The sequence below is a fragment of the Anabrus simplex genome, chromosome 8, assembly GCF_040414725.1.
Source record: "Anabrus simplex isolate iqAnaSimp1 chromosome 8, ASM4041472v1, whole genome shotgun sequence".
In the NCBI taxonomy this organism is placed as follows: Eukaryota; Metazoa; Arthropoda; class Insecta; order Orthoptera; family Tettigoniidae; genus Anabrus; species Anabrus simplex.
Genome location: NC_090272.1, coordinates 113,429,291 through 113,448,578, shown reverse-complemented (window position 1 = coordinate 113,448,578; position 19,288 = coordinate 113,429,291).

Sequence of the window (19,288 nt, the reverse complement as noted above, 5' to 3'; positions counted from 1 at the left end):
GGCTCGGCTCGCCAGGTGCAGGTCTTTTGATTTGACACCCGTAGGCGAGGATGAGGATGAAATGATGATGAAGACAACATATACACCCAGCCCCCGTGCCAGGGAAATTAACCAATGATGGTTAAAATTCCCGACCTTGCCGGGAATCGAACCCGGGACCCCTTTGACCAAAGGCCAGCACCATTTAGCCGTGGAGCCGGACGCTGATGGGGGTGATATTACCTTATGGGGGTCCCTGCAGGTACCTAGGTGTTAATATAAGGAAATATCTACATTGGGGTTATCACATTAACGACGTTGAAATAAATTTAGTGATGTTTATGAGGGTATTTAGGGGTTATTGTAAGGATGTACAGGAGAGGGCCTAGGCCTATAAGTCTCTGGTAATACCCCAATATCATACTATGGTTCCAGTGTATGGGATAGTCACCAGGGTTTCTTGGTACGAGAACTGAAAGAAATCGAAACTAAAGCAGCACAACTTGTTCTGAGTAATTTCCGAAAAAGTCCGGCTTCGCGGTGGTTAATATCCCTGGCCTGGGGACTGGGAATTTGTGTCGTCCTTAACGTTCCTTTCCTCACGTTCAACACTACACTTCCACATTTCCACGTACACGCAGGTTCATATCATATGGTGAAAGTAGTGGCAAAAGATCTACAGAGGTCGACGCCACGAACAAATATTTTTTTTTAATTCCGAAAAAAGAGTAGTGTAACGGAAATGTTGCAAAATTTGGGCTGAGAAGATAAGGAAACGAGCTGTCCGACTAAGCGGTTTAAAAAAATGCTTTGCGTAGCGCCGACAGAGATATGTATTATGGCGTCCATAGGGTAGGGAAGGGCTAGGAGTAGGAAGGAAGCGAGGATGGCATTGATTGAGGTACAACCCCAGTATTTGCCTGGTGTTAAAATCGGAAACCACGGGCTGCCGACAGTGGGGTTCGAATCCACTATCTCTCGAATGCAAGCTGAGAGGTACGTGCCCAAACAGCGCAGCCGCTAGCTCGGTTCCTAGCGGTCTGTGGAGAGATGGCGTGGAATGAAAATCCTAGACAAATAAGCTAGCGAGGAGTTTTTAAAAGTAGGAAAGATCATAATATGAAGATAAAATTCGAATTCAAGAGAACAAATTAGAGCAAATATTCTTTTATAGGAAGAGGAGTAAGGGATTGGAATAATTTATCAAGGGCAATGCTCGATAGCCAGCCCCGTGGTGTAGGGGTAGCGTGCCTGCCTCTTACCCGGAGGCCCCGGGTTCGATTCCCGACCAAGTCATGGATCTTTACCTGGACCTGAGGGCTGGTTCGAGGTCCACTCAACCTACGTGATTAGAACTGAGGAGCTATCTGACGGTGAGATAGCGGCCCCGGTCTAGAAAGCCAAGAATAATGGCTAAGGGGATTTGTCGTGCTGACCACACGACAACTCGTAATCTTCAGACCTTCGGGCTGAGTAGCAGTCGCTTGGTAGGCCACGGCCATGGGGTTTAGTTTGGTTTGAATGTTCGATAAATTTCCAAGTTCTGTGAAATAATTTAAGAAAAGGCTAGGCATACAATTTATAGGGAATTTGCCACCTGGGCGACAGGCCTAAATGCAGATCATTGATGATTGATTAGTTTATTTATTGATTGATAGATTGATCGGTCGATTGATTAATTGATATATTGATTGATTAATTAATTAATTGATTGATGTGTTGATTGATTGATTAATCGATGTATTGATTGATTGCTTGATCGATCGATTGATTGATTGATTGATTGATTGATTGATTGATTGATTGATTGATTTTTTGATCTATTGATATATTGATTGATTGATGTATTGATTGATTAATTTATGGATTTATTGATTAATTGATGTACCGATTAATTGATTGATTGATTGATTGATGCATTGACTGATTGATGTATTGATTGATTTATTAATTAATCGGTGTATTGAATGATTGATGTATTGATTGATTGATTGATTGATTGATCGATTGATTGATTAATTGATTGATTGATGTATTGATTGATTGATGTATTGATTGATTAATTGATGTACTGATTATTAATTAATTAATTAATTGATTGATTGATTGATTGATTGATGTATTTATTTATTTATTTATTTATTTATTTATTTATTTATTTATTTATTTATTGATGTATTGATTGATTGATTGATTTATTGATTGATTGATTGATTGATTGATTGATTAATTGATTGATTGATCGATCGATCGATTGATTGATTGATTGATTGATTGATTGATTGATTGATTGATTGATTGATTGATTGATTGATTGATTGATTGATTGATTGATTGATTGATTGATTGATTGATTGATTGATTGATTGATAGCAATGAGCATTTTGACAATAACCGAATCATTATACATACCATCTTCAATGTTGCGACCGAATGTCATAGCATAGTGAGTGGGATGAATAAACATGAGTATTTAGTAGGCCTGCATTCTCAATTTTTCTGAGCATATAATCCATTTTATAAGAATAAAGGTCTTGAGAATATACTCATGTTATTGAGGTGGTGTCGTATACACTCACATTTGTAACAATCTGTGAGTAGTGGTATGAATAAAAGAGGTTATCTTTTCATATTGATGAGTATATTATGATATGCTCACTCTGTTTAGAGCAAGGGTGGTAGCAGCCTCAAGTATGAGCATCTACTGATTTATTGCTCTTAAGAAAATGAGATGAAATTATAAACAGGAAATACATGAGGTTACTCGTTTGATCAAAAGCGGTTTTTTTTAAATACTGAAATGAACCCTACAACCGTTTTCAGCGACTATATCTGACCTTTCCTACCAATTTCAAGTCATCTCCGTAAAGGCCATGAAGGCCGCTGGAAGGGCCACTTGGTGGGATAGAGTGGTTAGCTCTATGCCTGGCCGCCTTTGCCTCCAGGAATTAACCTGCTACTCATTTTTTGCGTAGGCTGAGTGAACCTCAGGCCCGTTTGCACGTCCGGAAGTGGAAATCTCGTTCCTTAAATGTTACGATTTCCTGACGGGTAATCGAACCCACGTCCTTGCGAGTGAACCGAGCACGCCTTTACTACCTCGGCCAGGCAGCCCCTTACCAATTTTAATGCAATTCGAAACGTTTGAATACAACAAATACGTCCCTCGTAAGGTTCGAATGTATGTAGCCTGAATTTACAGACGTCACGTGAGAAGAAGAAGAAGAAGAAGAAGAAGAAGAAGAAGTATAATAAGAAGGCTATTCAGGGCACCGATGTATGTTAACACCACCTCAATCCTTCTTCCGTATCTCTTTTTTTCTGTATGATATTGTATAACTTTATATATCCGGAAGCAAGTTTACCGCCAGAAGGAATACATGATATGTACCGTTATATAATGATGCAGAGTCATTATGTTTCTGCTGCAGTGTCACTGGGGCTGTCCCTACTGATATGATAAGAGTGAAAATGTGTTTAGATGTTAGCGGAACTATCATGTCTCAAAAACTTGATGCATCTGGGTTAAATTTCTCACACAATTAGAGTGTAGCCTGGGATAATAAATAGGCTGTTTACATCAACGCTGTCTTTTAAGCGGCAATGCGGCGAAAGAAAATGTGAAGCAACCCAGTGAAAAACACACACGTGGTGCCCTTGAAGAGAAACACTGCCTAAAACGTCTATAAATTACGTACAAAAAGGTTCATAAGCATTTTCTTCCTAACTCTTAACAGTTCTCCAGGAAAATATACTTATTTGTGTTTTGGCCCGAGTTTTTACCCGATAAAATCCAAAATAATGGGTAAAATGCTATGCTTGTCACACAAGGAGAATGTGCCAGATTTAGAAATAACTTTCTAATAAACATGTTCATATGCATTTTCTTCGTAACTCTCTCTAAACGGTTTGCAGGAAATTGCGCTTATCGTCACCAACGGCGGTGTTAACGAAGTATGAGACCAGAAATGCAACACCATTTTACGGCTGTTTACTATATCAGTTATGATTTGAACAACTCAAATGATGCATTTTGTAACTTGATTAATTATGCTTAATCTTCTCCCAAATTATTCTTTATTTCCATTCCTGTTTCATGTATCAGTCATCCAGTCATCAGTGATCTGCATTTAGGGCAGCCGCCCAAGTGGCCAATTCCCTACCGATTGTTTTCCTAGCTTTTTTTAAATGTAAATGTATTTCAATCTCTTACTCCTTGTCCTATAAATAAATTTTTGCCCTAGTTTGTCCTCTTGAAATCCAACTTCATCTTCATACTATGACCTTTTCTACTTTTAATTAAAAGCTCCGCTCAAGTTTATTCGTCTGTTAATGTCAATTCACGCCATCTCTCCACTGACAGCTAGAAACGTACCACGTAGTCGAGCATCTCGTCTCCTTACTCTCAAGTCTTCCCAGTCTGCAACATTTCATAAAACTACTCCTTTGTCGGAAATCACCCAGAACAAATCGTGCTGCTTTCCTTTGAATCTTTACCAGTTCTCGTATCAAGGAGTCCTGTTGTGGGTCCCATATACGGGGACCATACTCTAATTGTGGTGTTACCAGAGACTTGTACGCCCTCTCCTTTACATTCCAAATACTCCCATAACCATGTGAAGAGACCTGTAAACTTTCTTAGCAACCTCGTTAATATGATTACCCCAATGAAGATCATTCCTTATATTAACACCTAGGTTCTTACAGTGTTCCCCATGCGGCACTATCAGAAAATGAAAGAATGGCTCAAAAAAGTATTATTGCATTCGGGAGATAGTGGGTTCGAACCCTACTGTCGGCAGCCCTGAAGATGGTTTTCCGTGGTTTACCATTTTCACACTAAGCAAATGCTTAGGCTGTTCTTTAATTAAGGCCACGGTCGCTTCCTTCCCACTCCCAGCCCTTTCCTCTCCCTCCATCAACACCATAAGACCTATCTGTGTCCATGAGACTTAAAGCAAATTGTAAAACAAAAAATAATAATAAAAAAGAATAAACGCACATTTCTCGGACTACGTATATAATCGGACTTAATTGTAATTATTACCAAAATATAATTAATCTCCCATGTAGATACGAACACTGTGCAAACATAATCTCTGTCGGTTCAATTCTTTCTTTAGAAAGTGTACCTGCGAATAACTCTTCTTGAGTGACGTAGATGGTACGTAGATATTCCAAATTGATAATTTATGAATTTTATTATTAACTAGCAATTGTACCCGTGCTTCTCTACGGTATTCCAGATTGTATACGGATATCGAAGTAAATTACTGTACTGCACATGAAGTGAATAATAATGTTTAAATTGCATGTAAATTGGCGTTATCCGAGAAAAAGGATAGGGAGGTCCGCAGACGATGTTTCCAATATAAAGTGCGAGTTGTGGAGTTGTGAGGTGCACTTGTCCTACAATTCATTACGTTTTAGAAACGTTGAATAGGGTGAAATTTGTGTAAGATTTTCACACAGTGCATTACTTTTCAGATACTTATGCGACAGCTTCAAACTTAGAAGAATTTGGCTCACATATGGCTACTGGGTGGGCCAATATTCGTGTAGAATTTGATGATCCCATCTTCCCTATAAGTGAATCAAACCATCAATTATACGTGTACAAATGGCAAAATTTAGGTAAACCAGAAATAGAGAAAAAATTAATGTATAAGGGATAGAGATACGACAATAGGTCATAGGAGCGAAGTTGTAGATCACTCCAAATTGAACGGAGATTGTGCTACCCGTTTTGTGATACGACTTGCCGTTTATCCACGAAATACATCGAAAGGAAGAACTGCACCGTCATTAAAATTGCCTCCATATTTCGATATTTTTCGGGGGTAAAAATAAAATTTTTAAACATCTCGTAAATTTTCCGTCGGTTACATGCTAAAACCTATAATTTTGCAAAATTTCAATTTTCTAACTCGTCTGGGAGATTGTGCTGCGATCTTGATATGGGAGAGTGGGTTAAAAATCAGGACTTTCAGGAAACCTTTAAGCCCATAAAACCTGTAGGTTCTGGATAAATATCACCGACTGTGTTCTTATGCCGGTTTGAAACTCCCAGCATGTACCCCTCAGAGAATTATAAGAATTTTAGATTTTTCTAGGGATCCTGAAGTCATCAGCTTGTCTGGTACCAAGTTTTAAATTTCTAAGATGTCTAGAATGGTCTCACTAATTCACGTCTGTTTTCATTTTTATGCCTTAATTTATATATATATATAGATCGCGCCAAACAGACTTCCATTTATTAGTGTAGATTATATTTCACCCGCTTCCCTAGAGGTTCTAGGGGCGTCTTACTCCCACAGTAAGTTTTCCAGGTACTCAGTCATACTTGAAAGTCATACTGGAACATACACACGTCCATTATCTCGGTAATTTCTGACAATTTATTTTTCACCCTTTCTCACCCCCTATGCCAAAGGGGGCTGAAGTTAGACTTTAAAAATCCAGAATGTTACTATTCATCTTAGTGACCCGGAAAACTATGGATTTGGCAGTATATTCGATTATTATTATATCTCACTCCCCCCTCCCCCACCCTAAAGGGGGCTAAACTTTGAGTTTTAAAAAATCGGAATGTTACTATTCACCTCAGCGACCCCGAAAAGTATGGATTCGACACTACTTTCGATGATTTGTATATCTCAGTCCCCTTGCCCCCACCCCGCCCCTAAGGGTTCCTGGGGGTGTTTTACACCCATGTGGTTTGTCTCTTGATACTGAAAATTCGGAGTGTCACTATTCATCCCAGCGACCCCGAAAACTACCGTATGTATTCGACACTATTTTCTATTATTTCTATATATCACTCTCTCATCGCCCCCCACCACGAAGGGGGCTGAACTTGGACTTTAAAAAATTCTGGAGTGTCACTGTTCATCTCAGCGACCCCGAAAAGTATGGATTCGACACTACTTTCGATGATTTGTATATCTCAGTCCCCTTGCCCCCACCCCGCCCCTAAGGGTTCCTGGGGGTGTTTTACACCCATGTGGTTTGTCTCTTGATACTGAAAATTCGGAGTGTCACTATTCATCCCAGCGACCCCGAAAACTACCGTATGTATTCGACACTATTTTCTATTATTTCTATATATCACTCTCTCATCGCCCCCCACCACGAAGGGGGCTGAACTTGGACTTTAAAAAATTCTGGAGTGTCACTGTTCATCTCAGCGACCCCGAAAAGTATGGATTCGACACTATTTTCGATGATTTTTTTTATCTCAGCCCCCTCGCCCCCCCTGCCCCAAAGGGTTCCTGGGCAGTCTTACCCTAACGTGGTTTGTCTCCTGATACTAAAAATCCGGAGTGTACAATTCACCTCGGCGACCCCGAAAACTATGTATTCGACACTATTTTCGTTTAATTTTATATATCACTCCCCCCTAGCCCCCACCCCAAAGGGGGCTGAACTTGAACTTTTAAAAAATTCCGCAGTGTCACTATTCATCTCAGCGACCCCAAAAAGTGTGGATTCGACACTATTTTCGTTAATTTGTTTATCTGACCCCCTCGCCCCTCCCCCGCCCCTAAGGGTTCCTGGGCTGTCTTACCCCCACGTGGTTTGTCTCCTGATACTAAAAATCCAGAGTATACAATTCACCTCGGCGACCCCCGAAAACTATGTATTCGACATTATTTTCGTTTAATAGTATATATCACCCTCCGTCGCCCCCATGCGAAAGGGAGCTGAACTTTGACTTTTGAAAAATCGGGAGTGTCACTGTTCATCTCAGTGACCCCGAAAACTGTGGATTCGGCACTTTTCTCGATTATTTTTATACTTTGCCCACTGACCCCCCACCCATAAGGGAGCTACGGATGGCTCACCCCCACAGTGCTCGTCTCCAGATAGTAAGTCATAAGTGTACCAAGTTTGGATGAAATTGCTCCAGTGGTTTAGGAGGAGATGTGTCATTTGCACACACACGTACATGCATACATCCATTTTTATATATAGTAAGAAGAAGAAGATGATTATGCTTGCTTTATTGTTACATAGAGAAATTTTATTTTGAACACTGCAGACATCTAAACTTAAACTGTATATCCGAAGAAATTATTCGAATCCGAGGAATGAATATTACTTCGCTCGCGGCATGCCTTATCATGAGAATGGCTTCAATAATATCAGTCATCAGTTTCAGAGTCGTGTTCATTGCAGAAGGCAGGATTCTTATTCTTAAGAAGGATAATTGGTGCCACAATCGTCCGCTCTAAGATGTTCGAGGGAACTCCAGGTGACTCCAAGTCTTTCGAAGCTCTGCCGTGTAGTCGATGGACTTGTAACTGTGTAGAACATCGGGTAATTGTTGTAAAAGTTGCTTGTTGAAAGAAATGAATGACATGATAGATAGCAAGAATGAAGAGGATGAAACCCGACGCCGGCACATAGCCCACTCCTCTCGAATAGCTCAAGACTTAACGTCCCGATCCGACGGACGAGTCATCGTCAACACCGTCATATGCCCTCACACCATATAAGTCCAAAAACAGCTTCCCACGTCCTGGACGTAAAATGGCTCCTTGAATATTGTGTTCTCTATCTATCTGATGTACGTTGCCTAGCGGCAGCAACTCTATGCATTTAATCTTGGTGACAGCACGTTGGGTTGTCATATCCCAATGCACGTTTTCCGATGGTTTTTCGTTCATAACTCACCAACGAAAGCGAAAATGAAAATTCCGGCTTCGAGTTGCATTCGGACCCCTTCCATCTACCTACGTCCAAAATTTCAGATCTCTGCGTGCTATAGATTTTGCTGGGCATCTCGCACAGGCACACAGACACACAGACATACAGACACACAGACAAACACTTCCTTTTATAATTATAGATTAATTAATTAGAAAAATCTTAATCATTAATTATTAAACTGAAATCAAATGCTTTATTGAAATATCATCTTATCACTTGTACAAAGTACGCCCAGGCCCCAAACTAAAGGAATTAACCAATCTAGGTCAAAATTCCCGATACTACCGGTAATCGAACTCGGTCCCCTTAGGACCAAAGACCAACAAACCAAACATATCGACTCAGAGCTGGGGTTGAAAGCACTAATCGGATTTGTCATGTGCTGGATTTTAATTCTTGGTTACGGAAAATATATACAATAAAAAGGCTAAAATTTAAAGTGTTTTGCTCTTTTACACCTGAAGTTTTATTTTTAACATTATAACCAAAATCGTGTTCAAGGTACTAATCTCATGTCTAGTGCTGTTATGCCTTTTTATTTTTTTAATGGGTTTCGATTGCTTTAGTTATGATAAACTGGTGCATCAGGCCATGGCAAATGTTGTTAAATCTAGGAGTCAGCACTCAGACCTAGGGGCCAGGTAATTTTTCCATTACTCGCATAGTTAACATACTGGCGTCTAGCCTTCTGAAAAATAAAACACGGTAGTAATAGCAATAGGTATTGTGATTTTATAGTTTTATACACTACAAGAACCGGGCGAATTGGCCGTGCGGTTGGGAGTGCGCAGCTGTGAGCTTGCATCCGGGAGATTGTGGATTCGACTCCCACTGCCGGCAGCCCTGAAGATGGTTTTCCCTGGTTTGCGATTTTTACACTAGGCAAATTCTGGGGCTGTACCTTAATAAAGGCCACGGCCGCTTCTTTCCAACTCCTAGGCCTTTCCTATCCCATCGTCGCCATAAGACCTATCTGTGTCGGTGCGACGTTAACCCATTAGCAAAAAAAGTTCATACATAACATTACTTTTCTTTCTGTTGCTTATATAATACGGCGTTGATTATTATTTAAAATGGTAATAACATTAATATAAAAGCAGAAATAGCCCGTATTTGCTTACCAAAATCCCCGCGTTACCTAACCTCATTCTCTTGTTCAACCGAGTTCGATGTATCGTATGGAGTGTCAAAGGGTTGTGTATTATTATCATATGCTTTGCGATAGTTCAGCGGCACCATACCGGAAAGAGGAAGATTATACTCAGCTCGAAAAAGAAGGTACCAGAGAAAGCATTTTAGGCGCCATGACCACATGGCGCCAGGAATTTGTCGTGCCCTATAGTACATAATTGGTCCTGCGGATAAGACCCTATAAGACTGTATTGTGGCTACTCCGGGTTTTGAGCCAGAGATGTGTTCAACGAAAGAATTTTTATTTTCCATTTCTTCCATATCATTTGCAAACCTTTGTTTGATTGTGATTTAAGTGCTCTAATCCACAATGGTTGGGCTGTTTCTTTGTTTGAATAATGGTATCTCACAATTAGGAATAAAACTCGATTAAACGAACGTGCGATTGATTTCAAAGGTAGAAAGTTGTTAATCATTCCACTTGACTGTCCATACATTCTCTACGCGTCAATATCATATATTTTTATCCTTTACTACATGCTTAACTATTATTTTAGAAATGCTGAAAACTATGACCAAAAACCTAACCCCATGGCACTACAGACCTAAAGGGCCTTGACATACCAAGCGACCGCTGCTCAGCCCGAAGGTCTGCAGATTACGAGGTGTCGAGTGGTCAGGACGACGAATTCCCCTCGTAATCCTTGGCTTTCTAGACTGGGGCCGCTATATCACCGTCAGATAGCTCCTCAATATTTTAATCACGTAGGCTGAGTGGACCTCGAACCGGCCTTCAGATGCAGGTAAGAATCCCTGACCTGGCCGGGAATTGAATCCGGGGCCTCCGGGTAGAGGCAAACACGCTACCCCTACACCACCACAAAGGCCGACCTTAACGATTATGGCAACCAAGCGGGCTACAGTAGACGTACTATTTATTTACGAGTCATTTTGGACTATTATTATGTTGTTAATAATAATGTTATTGGCTTTACGTCTCACTAACTACTTTTAGGTTTTCGGAGATGCCGAGGTGCCGGAATTTTGTCCCGCAAGTTTCCTTTCACGTGCCAGTAAATCTACCGACACGATGCTGACGTATTTGAGCACCTTCAAATACCAACGAACCTGCCAAGTTGGGGTCAGAAGGCCAGCGCCTCAACCGTCTAAGCCACTCAGCCCGACTCTTATGTTGTTAACGGGGGGCAATGACGTGATTTGTTGTTTAGCCGAGTGATGAAGCACCTGCGCCAATGGCGACACTGATAACCGGCATATAAATTGAGTTAGGAGACCTATTACACTAACTTCTCACTCCTAACAAACCAGCCTGCCTCTCCTGGCCAGAGAGAAGGCGTTACTTTTTAGGTGGCCCACCTCCCCCTTCAGTGGAGGAATGAAAACATTTGATGTTGATCATGTACGGTTGAGAGCAAGTGACGTTGAACTTCCCCGCTGCTCATGTGCACAGACGAAGTCGGTATACCGCAAACACACGCAACCAATGACAATGTTTCCGCCTTAGACCGTGAGAGAATCATGATTGGGATTGTGGACTCTGGATTATCCTACCGTTGCAGTCTGTTCTCGATACATTTTGGCGATAATTCTGGCATCTCTGCCACCCAAATCATTCGACCTTCAGGTTTCCAAGAGTTTCTTTTGGTTGACTTTATAAATAGCTTTCACGAAGTCCACAGTGCATATCAATACAACATGTCCCACATCTCGACTTCTCTGCACCAGAACTTGTATAATGACTAAAGCTTGTGCTTATTCCATCGTTGTCATCCTTGGATTGTTTCCAAGTAATTCCTTGAGAATTTCTACATCAATACATAGATCTACCGACACGATATTTGTGTTTTAAGGAAACATTTCCAGACAAAAGATTAGACAATACCCCCTCCGCTATAGCCCTGATGGGCCAAGCGACCACTGCTCAGCCCGAAGGCCTGCAGTTCACGAGGTGGCGCATGGTCAACGCGACGAATCCTCTCGGCCGTTAATCTTGATTTTCTAGACCGGGATCACTATCTCACAGTCAGATAGATCCTCAGTTATAATCATGTAGGCTAATTGGACCTCGGACCAGCCCTCTGGTCTAGGTAAACATCTCTTACCTGACTGGCAATCGAACCCGGGGCCTCCGGGTCAGAGGTGGTGGTGGTGGTGTTTATTGTTTTAAGAGGAAGTACAACTAGGCAACCATCCTCCGGGTGAGATACAGGCTAAGTTTAAAAACCATTTGCAGCATATTCGATCAGTTACAGCATCTTCGCCATAAACAACACAAATCTTCTTCTGGATTTGTCCTTGCGATGGTAAATGAGTATAAGATGACAGAAACGCTTCTTTAAACTTTCCATGTTGACGAACACGGATCTAGCCAGAGTGTGACAAATGCTTGTGATATCACAGAAATATCACGGCATGATATTGTTGAGCTCTTAGTTGTGGTGGTCTCAGCAATTTTATTTTATTTATTATTATTTTTTTTTTTTTACAATTTGCTTTATGTTGCACCGACACAGATAAGTCTCATGGCGACGATAGGATAGGAAAGGACTAGGGATTGGAAGAAGCGGTCGTGGCCTTAAATAAGGTACAGCCCCAGCACTTTCCTGGTGTGAAAGTAGAAAACCACGGAAAATCATCTTCAGGGCTGCCGACAGTGCGGGTTCGAACCCACTATCTCCCGAAGGCAAGCTCACTGCTGCGCGACCCTAACCGCACAGCCAGCTCGCTCGGTGCCGCAATTTCTCTGCCTCGGCTGAATAGCGGGTGCGCAGTATCACCAGGGGAATATTCGTGGTTGTGTGAAATTAACTTATTTCCCCATTCAGTATTGCCTACATAGTTAGTTTGCATGATGGAGGCTAATCTCAGGAACCACTCCACCAATTTCGTGAATTCTTTCAGCAATATTACGTTTACCTTTTCCAGGATATTATATAATCTGCAAGGTGTTCCCAAACATGTAGAAACCAACCGCGGGTGGATAGTACACTCCGCAACAACAAAAATTGGTCTCTATGAACATACAGTATTCCTCACGGTCGATAGTTTACGAGTTACAGACTTTCCATCTTTGTACGGGAAGTCTTGGTGATTGGAATTTTGATTAGTCCGCCTCTGTAGTTTAGCGGTTAGTGTGATTAGCTGCCACCCCCGGATGCCTGGGTTCGATTCCCGGCTCTGCCAGGGAATTTAAAAAGTGGCACGAGGACTGGAACAGGATCCACTCAGCCTCGGGAGGTCAACAGAGTAGAGGGGTATTCAATTCCCTCCTCAGCCATCCTCGAAGTGGTTTTCGGTGGTTTCCCATTTCTCCTCCATGTAAATGTCGGGATGATACATAACTTAAGGCCACAGCCGCTTCCTTTCCTCTTCCTTGTCCCTTTCTTTCAATCTTCCCATCCTCCAAGAAGGCCCCTGTCAGCATAGCAGGTGAGGCCGCCTGGGCGAGGTACTGGTCATCTCCCGACCCAAACGTCTCACGCTCCAACACGCTGCCCTTGAGGCGGTAGAGGCAAAGACTTTAATGTTACTAGGATCCCTCGCTGAATCCGAGGGAAAAACCAACCCTGGAGGGAAACGGATTAAGAAAGAAAGAAAGAATTTCGATTGAAGAAAATGCATTCAGTTTTATTTTGTGGAGTAAAAGTAATGTTGTAGGACGTTGTCACTTGTAGGAACACAGCCTAAAAAGTGTGGCCTCACTGCCTGTTTACACGGCGTGATTTGATTAGTGTATCATGTATTATAAAGGAGCAAATCATCGCCGTTGCTATGCATATGGAAGGGATTCAATTCGGCAGGAGCTGGACGAGGGGAAATTAAAATGATGATGATGATGAAATAACACCGTTGTTGCGTTATGTGCTGCGTTGGTTGTTCGTCGTCGTCATTGTTAAAGAAAATATTGGATCCATCCTGTAATAAGTGACAGGCCACCAAGTGGACAATAGTGCTCCTACACAATAAACTAAAAGACAACGAAGATAAATTTTTGAGTATTACAAAATTGCGTGAACTCATTTGAAATACTTTTCTGTTTGTTGAAATATGCTATCAGCAAATGAAACACAACGTCTCCCCCAACACAGCGCCCGTTACTGTTAACCTCGCATCTCTCTTCATGTCTCTGTTTTTGAATTTTTGATCCTTTGTATCATACGAGCACGGGTACTTTTGTACCTCCAGCTGTCTAATTCCATTTTGCAAAGAGAAAGTACAAAGCGAAGGCAGATGGACTACACGCAATATTTTATTCACACATGAGGACAATATCGCAGCGTCTTCTTCCCGAAAGTGTGGCCAGGGACTGAACGGGAAAACACGAAAGCAAAATGGTCCTTGGCCCATCCTCGAGCGGGTGACCTTGAAGACGTGCCTTGTCTCGTGTTTCCCGGCGAGAAATCACGCGGTAGTCCGCCTCCATGGTTATATGGTTAGCGTGCTGGCCTTTGGTCACAGAGTTCCAGGGTTCGATTCCCGGCAAGTTCGGAAATTTTAACCATCATTGGTTAATTTCTCTGGCAGAGGGGCTGGGTACATGCGACGTCGTCATCATCATTATTTCATCCTCCCCCTGTGGGTGGGGGTGATAGAATAACACCCACGGTATCCCCTGCCTGTCGTAAGAGGCGACTAAAAGGGGCCCCACGGGCTCTGAAATTTGGAGCGTGGGTTGGCGACCACGGGGCCCTCAGCTGAGTCCTGGCATTGCTTCCACTTACTTGTGCCATGCTCCTCACTTTCATCTATCCTATCCGACCTCCCTTGGTCAACACTTGTTCTTTTCCGACCCCGACGCTATTAGGTTTGCGACGGCTAGGGAGTCTTTCATTTTCATGCCCTTCGTGGCCCTTGCCTTTCTTTGGCCGATACCTTCATTTTTCAAAGTGTCGGACCCCTTACATTTTTTTCTCTGATTAGTGTTATATAGAGGATGGTTGCCCAGTTGTACTTCCTCTTAAAACAATAATCACCACCACCACCACCACCACCATCATTTCATCCTATCCATGACGCGCAGGTCGCCTACTGCCGTCAAATAGAAAGACCTGCACCTGGCGAACCGAACATGTCCTCGGACACTCCCGGCACTGAAAGCCATACGCCATTTCATTTTTTTCACGTAGTAACGCAGCGTGAAATCTCGCAAGTTTAGCAATTCTGGGTGAAATTTTATAGAGCATTTTGCATTCGGATATCATCAGATTGATTTCGCAGCCCCTGGTGAATGGAAACAGCCAGACGTGGTTAAAAATCTCCGACCCGGCTGGTAATCAAACTCGTGGTCCTCTGAACCGAAGGCCACTACGTTGACCATTCAACCATGGGGCTGGACTTACTAGTACAGAGGAAAATCAGTAAATCAGTAAAGTCAGTAAATGGGCCGTAATGAGTAGGGTTATATAACGTTTGAACTGCAGAATAATCCGGAGGGTAGCCACTCGAAAAATGCCTATATAAGATTGTACTCGCAGGGGAAGGAGGAGACTAGTCACTGGTAAACAGTGCAAAAAGAGGGAAAATAAAATTATAGAAGTAATGTCAGCGGAAATTTACAACCCTGTTGGGGATATGGATAATGTTACATGTGGCAATACATCCTGAAGGTAATTTCCAGGTAGTTAATTATTGTATATTGCTGAAATAGTACTGCATTTAGTTAACACATTTTGAAAGTAATACTACTCTGTCTCTTCCAGATAAGAGTATGAGATAAATCTAAACTATTTTATAATGACGGAAAGTAAAGGTGATCCGTCCTCATTACACCACTTAGTCGAGCAGTCCGTTTCCTTACTCCCAAGTATTCTTCTTCTTCTCTTCTTCTTTATCTGTTTACCCTCCAGGGTCGGTTTTTCCCTAGGAATCAGCGAGGGATCCCACCTCTACCGCTTCAAGGGCAGTGTCCTGGAGCTTCAGACTCTGGGTCGGAGGATACAACTGCGGAGGATGACCAGTACCTCGCCCAGGCGGCCTCACCTGCTATGCTGAACAGGGGCTTTGTGGGGGGATCGGAAGATTGGAAGGGATAAACAAGGAAGTGGGAAGGAAGCGGCCGTGGCCTTAAGTTAGGTACCATCCCGCCATTTGCCTGGAGGAGAGGTGGGAAACCACGGAAGAAACACTTCGAGGATGGCTGAGGTGGGAGGTTATGGAGGAGATCTCGTCCGGGGAAGGGGAGGAGGAAAAGTCAATGGAATCTCTCACTTCAACTGAGATTCAGGAGAAGTGCAAAATGTGGGAAACGGTGCAAAATTTTGTAGAGAAACACCACCCGAATAAGGCTATAGCAGTGCGTGCGACGAATCAGTTCAATGACAATGCAGTGTCCCATTTTCGTGAAATCCTCAAAAAGAGGCAAAAGCAACATCCTTGGATAGGTTCGTCCTTAAAGTTGCACGAAAAGAAAACAATTCCAGTGAGAAAACAGATAGCAGTGATTCCGTTCGTGAAATTCGAGCTACACGGTAACCCTTCTCATGTCATTTCTCGTCCCTCTCACACCAACAATGATTCTATGGTAACGTAAAGTGCACTTTAATATGTTTTACGTTATATTTATTTTCAGAAATGGTATCCGAATAAAAATGTTTGTGTCGTGGACGAATCATTCGCGTTTCAATTGTTTCTTGCTTTGATATATGAGCGCTTTGGATTACAAGCATGTTGCCGGAACGAATTATACTTGCAATCCAAGGTTCCACTGTATTGCAAAGGAGCTATCCAAAGTATCTCTCTATGCACACACACACACACACACACACACACACACACACACACACACACACACACACACACACACACACACACACACACACACACACACACACACACACACACACACACACACACACACACACAAAATCTCCGGGCTGAGTGACTGAGACGGTTGAGGCGATTTTTTTGATTGGCATGTAAAAGAACTCCCGCGGGACAAACTTCCGGCTCCTCAGCGTCTTCAAAAACCGACATTGTATTTAGTGGGGCGTAGAAACAGAAACATTTATTTACTTATTTATTTATTTATTTATTTATTTATTTATTTATTTATTTATTTATTTATTTATTTATTTATTTATTTATTTATTTTATTCCTTTGTATGTGGCAAAGTTAGTACTCATGGCCCTCTCATACACTTAACCACAGCATACAGTACATAGTCACATAAATTAGAGAAACAGCATTGTTAACAGTGTCTAAAAACTAGCTAAATTAATGGAGTAATATTAGCCTATAAGTTATTATAACTGTTTTTTAAATAATTAATATTATCTATCTACATCCCCTAGCTCTAAATCATACTTGCACTCATACACACTAACATTCATATAAGCTAATCACGTATTTAAGAGGAATTATCGAGAAAACCGTTTGAATGAGACTATTGAAGTGCTATTACGTATACTGACAGGGAGAGTGTTCCATAGCCTTGCTCCAGACACCAGGAATGAGTGGCTGTATACAGAAGAATGATTAACCGGTATCATAAGGGTGGATCTGGTATTATGTCCATGGATATACGTAGTGCAGTCATTAAGTTCTGATACTGACCACATGATAGCACTGTGGTGCACTATAACTCATAGGTGGCGCCGTGGTATGGGACCATGTCGGTTAGTCTCTCGTTCCTGCAAGAGACAGTTGAGTGCATGCACTGGAAGCAGATGTACTGTCGTTGTTGTGACGGTGATTTGAATGCGCCTGTCGGACCTTGACATGCCACAGTTTAAGCAACGGGCAAACATCAAGTTCTGCCAGAAATTAGGCAAAACCGCTGCCGAAACGTTTGAGATGATGCAGCGGGTTTTCGGAGAGGACGCATTGAGTCGCAGTGTTGTGTTTAGGTGGCACCGACGTTTTGTGCAAGGACGGGACAGCTTGGAAGATGATGTGCGTACTGTTCGGCCACAGACAGTTCGAACGGAACGCAAGATCCAAGAAGTTGCAACGTTGGTGCATGCTAACCGCCGCCAATCGGTAGACGATGTCGCAGTAGCAATTGGGGTCAGCCATGGTACTTGCCACAAAATTCTGACGGATGACCTCAACATGTCTCGTGCTACCCAGCACAGCGTGCCACGAATTCTGTCGCAAGACAGACCAACGTGATGATCGCATGACGATTTGTGGTGACCTCATCAGTAATGCTGACGATGATCCGACGTTTCTCAACTGGATAATAACTGGAGACCAAACATGGTGTTTCTCTTCAGCGGTGCTTCCAGCAGGTATACCAACGTTATCAAACGTACATAACAGCCAACGGCGACTATTTTGTGGGTGGATGTGGTTCTGTGTAAGTGGCTAACGGCCAACGGAGACTGTTTTGAGGGTGGATGTGGTTCTGTGTAAGTGGTTAACGGCCAACGGCGACTATTTTGAAGGTGGGTGTGGTTCTGTGTAGGTGTACGCCGTGTAATGCGGCATCGTGTGCAACATACAGAGTCGTATGGGTGCCTATCCTCCAGGCGTCATGTCTCAGAACTTAATGACTGTACTACGTATGAAAGGAAGTTAAAATGTGAGGATAGGTATAGGCCTATAATCGTCTTTCTGTCGGTGCTCTTGAAATATGAACCTGATGCTTGGTTTTTATTCTGGATGCGACAAATAATAGCTTATGTCGGGTTTTTGTCTCTTCAAAATAATACCAGTATAAATGGTCCGTTATTGGACATTATAAATTTTCCAGCACTAGCGGTATGCACTAGCCAGCGTCTTGGTAGGTGTGCTAAGTACCAACTGATGAGCCCAACCTAGCACACGAGGGCGAAACGCTAGGAACCAGGAATGAGTTAGCTGGAAAATTTATAATGTCCAATAACGGACCATTTATATTGGGATTATAAATTTGCTCATTCGGGACAAATATTTCAGATTCCTTATGGGAATCAACATCTATATCATCTTCAAAATAATTCAAAACCTTCAGGAGCAGAGAGGATTCAGGGAGAGAGCTATAACTCTATGTATTATTTTCTTACAGGGAAATTGCTGATGACAAAATACATATAGAACAGTATTTACAAAGTTCTGATATAACACACTAAACTACCAACCACCACAGAAACACGCAAAAGTGATTACATCCCTCCATATAGGGTTAGCATGCGGCCATAAAACAGGGGCAAATCCACATGTGCGACACAGTTCGTACACGCGACCGACAGATGTGGGAAAAGCGGTAGAATGAGAAGAAGAAGATTAACAAAGTTCTGATACAGTGAAAAGTATGGAAATTATCAGTGGCGGTCCAAGAACCGGTGAATGAGTTGAGTTGCTACAACGATCAACCTGGTTCCCCCTGAGGGTAGGGGAGGTAGAATGAATATGTCTATGGCACCCTATGTCTGCATTAGGAGGCTCTAGGGATTTTCAATTTGGTTCGTGAGTTAGTAACCACGAGGCACCAAGTTCAGTCTGGTATTGATTCCACTCACTACC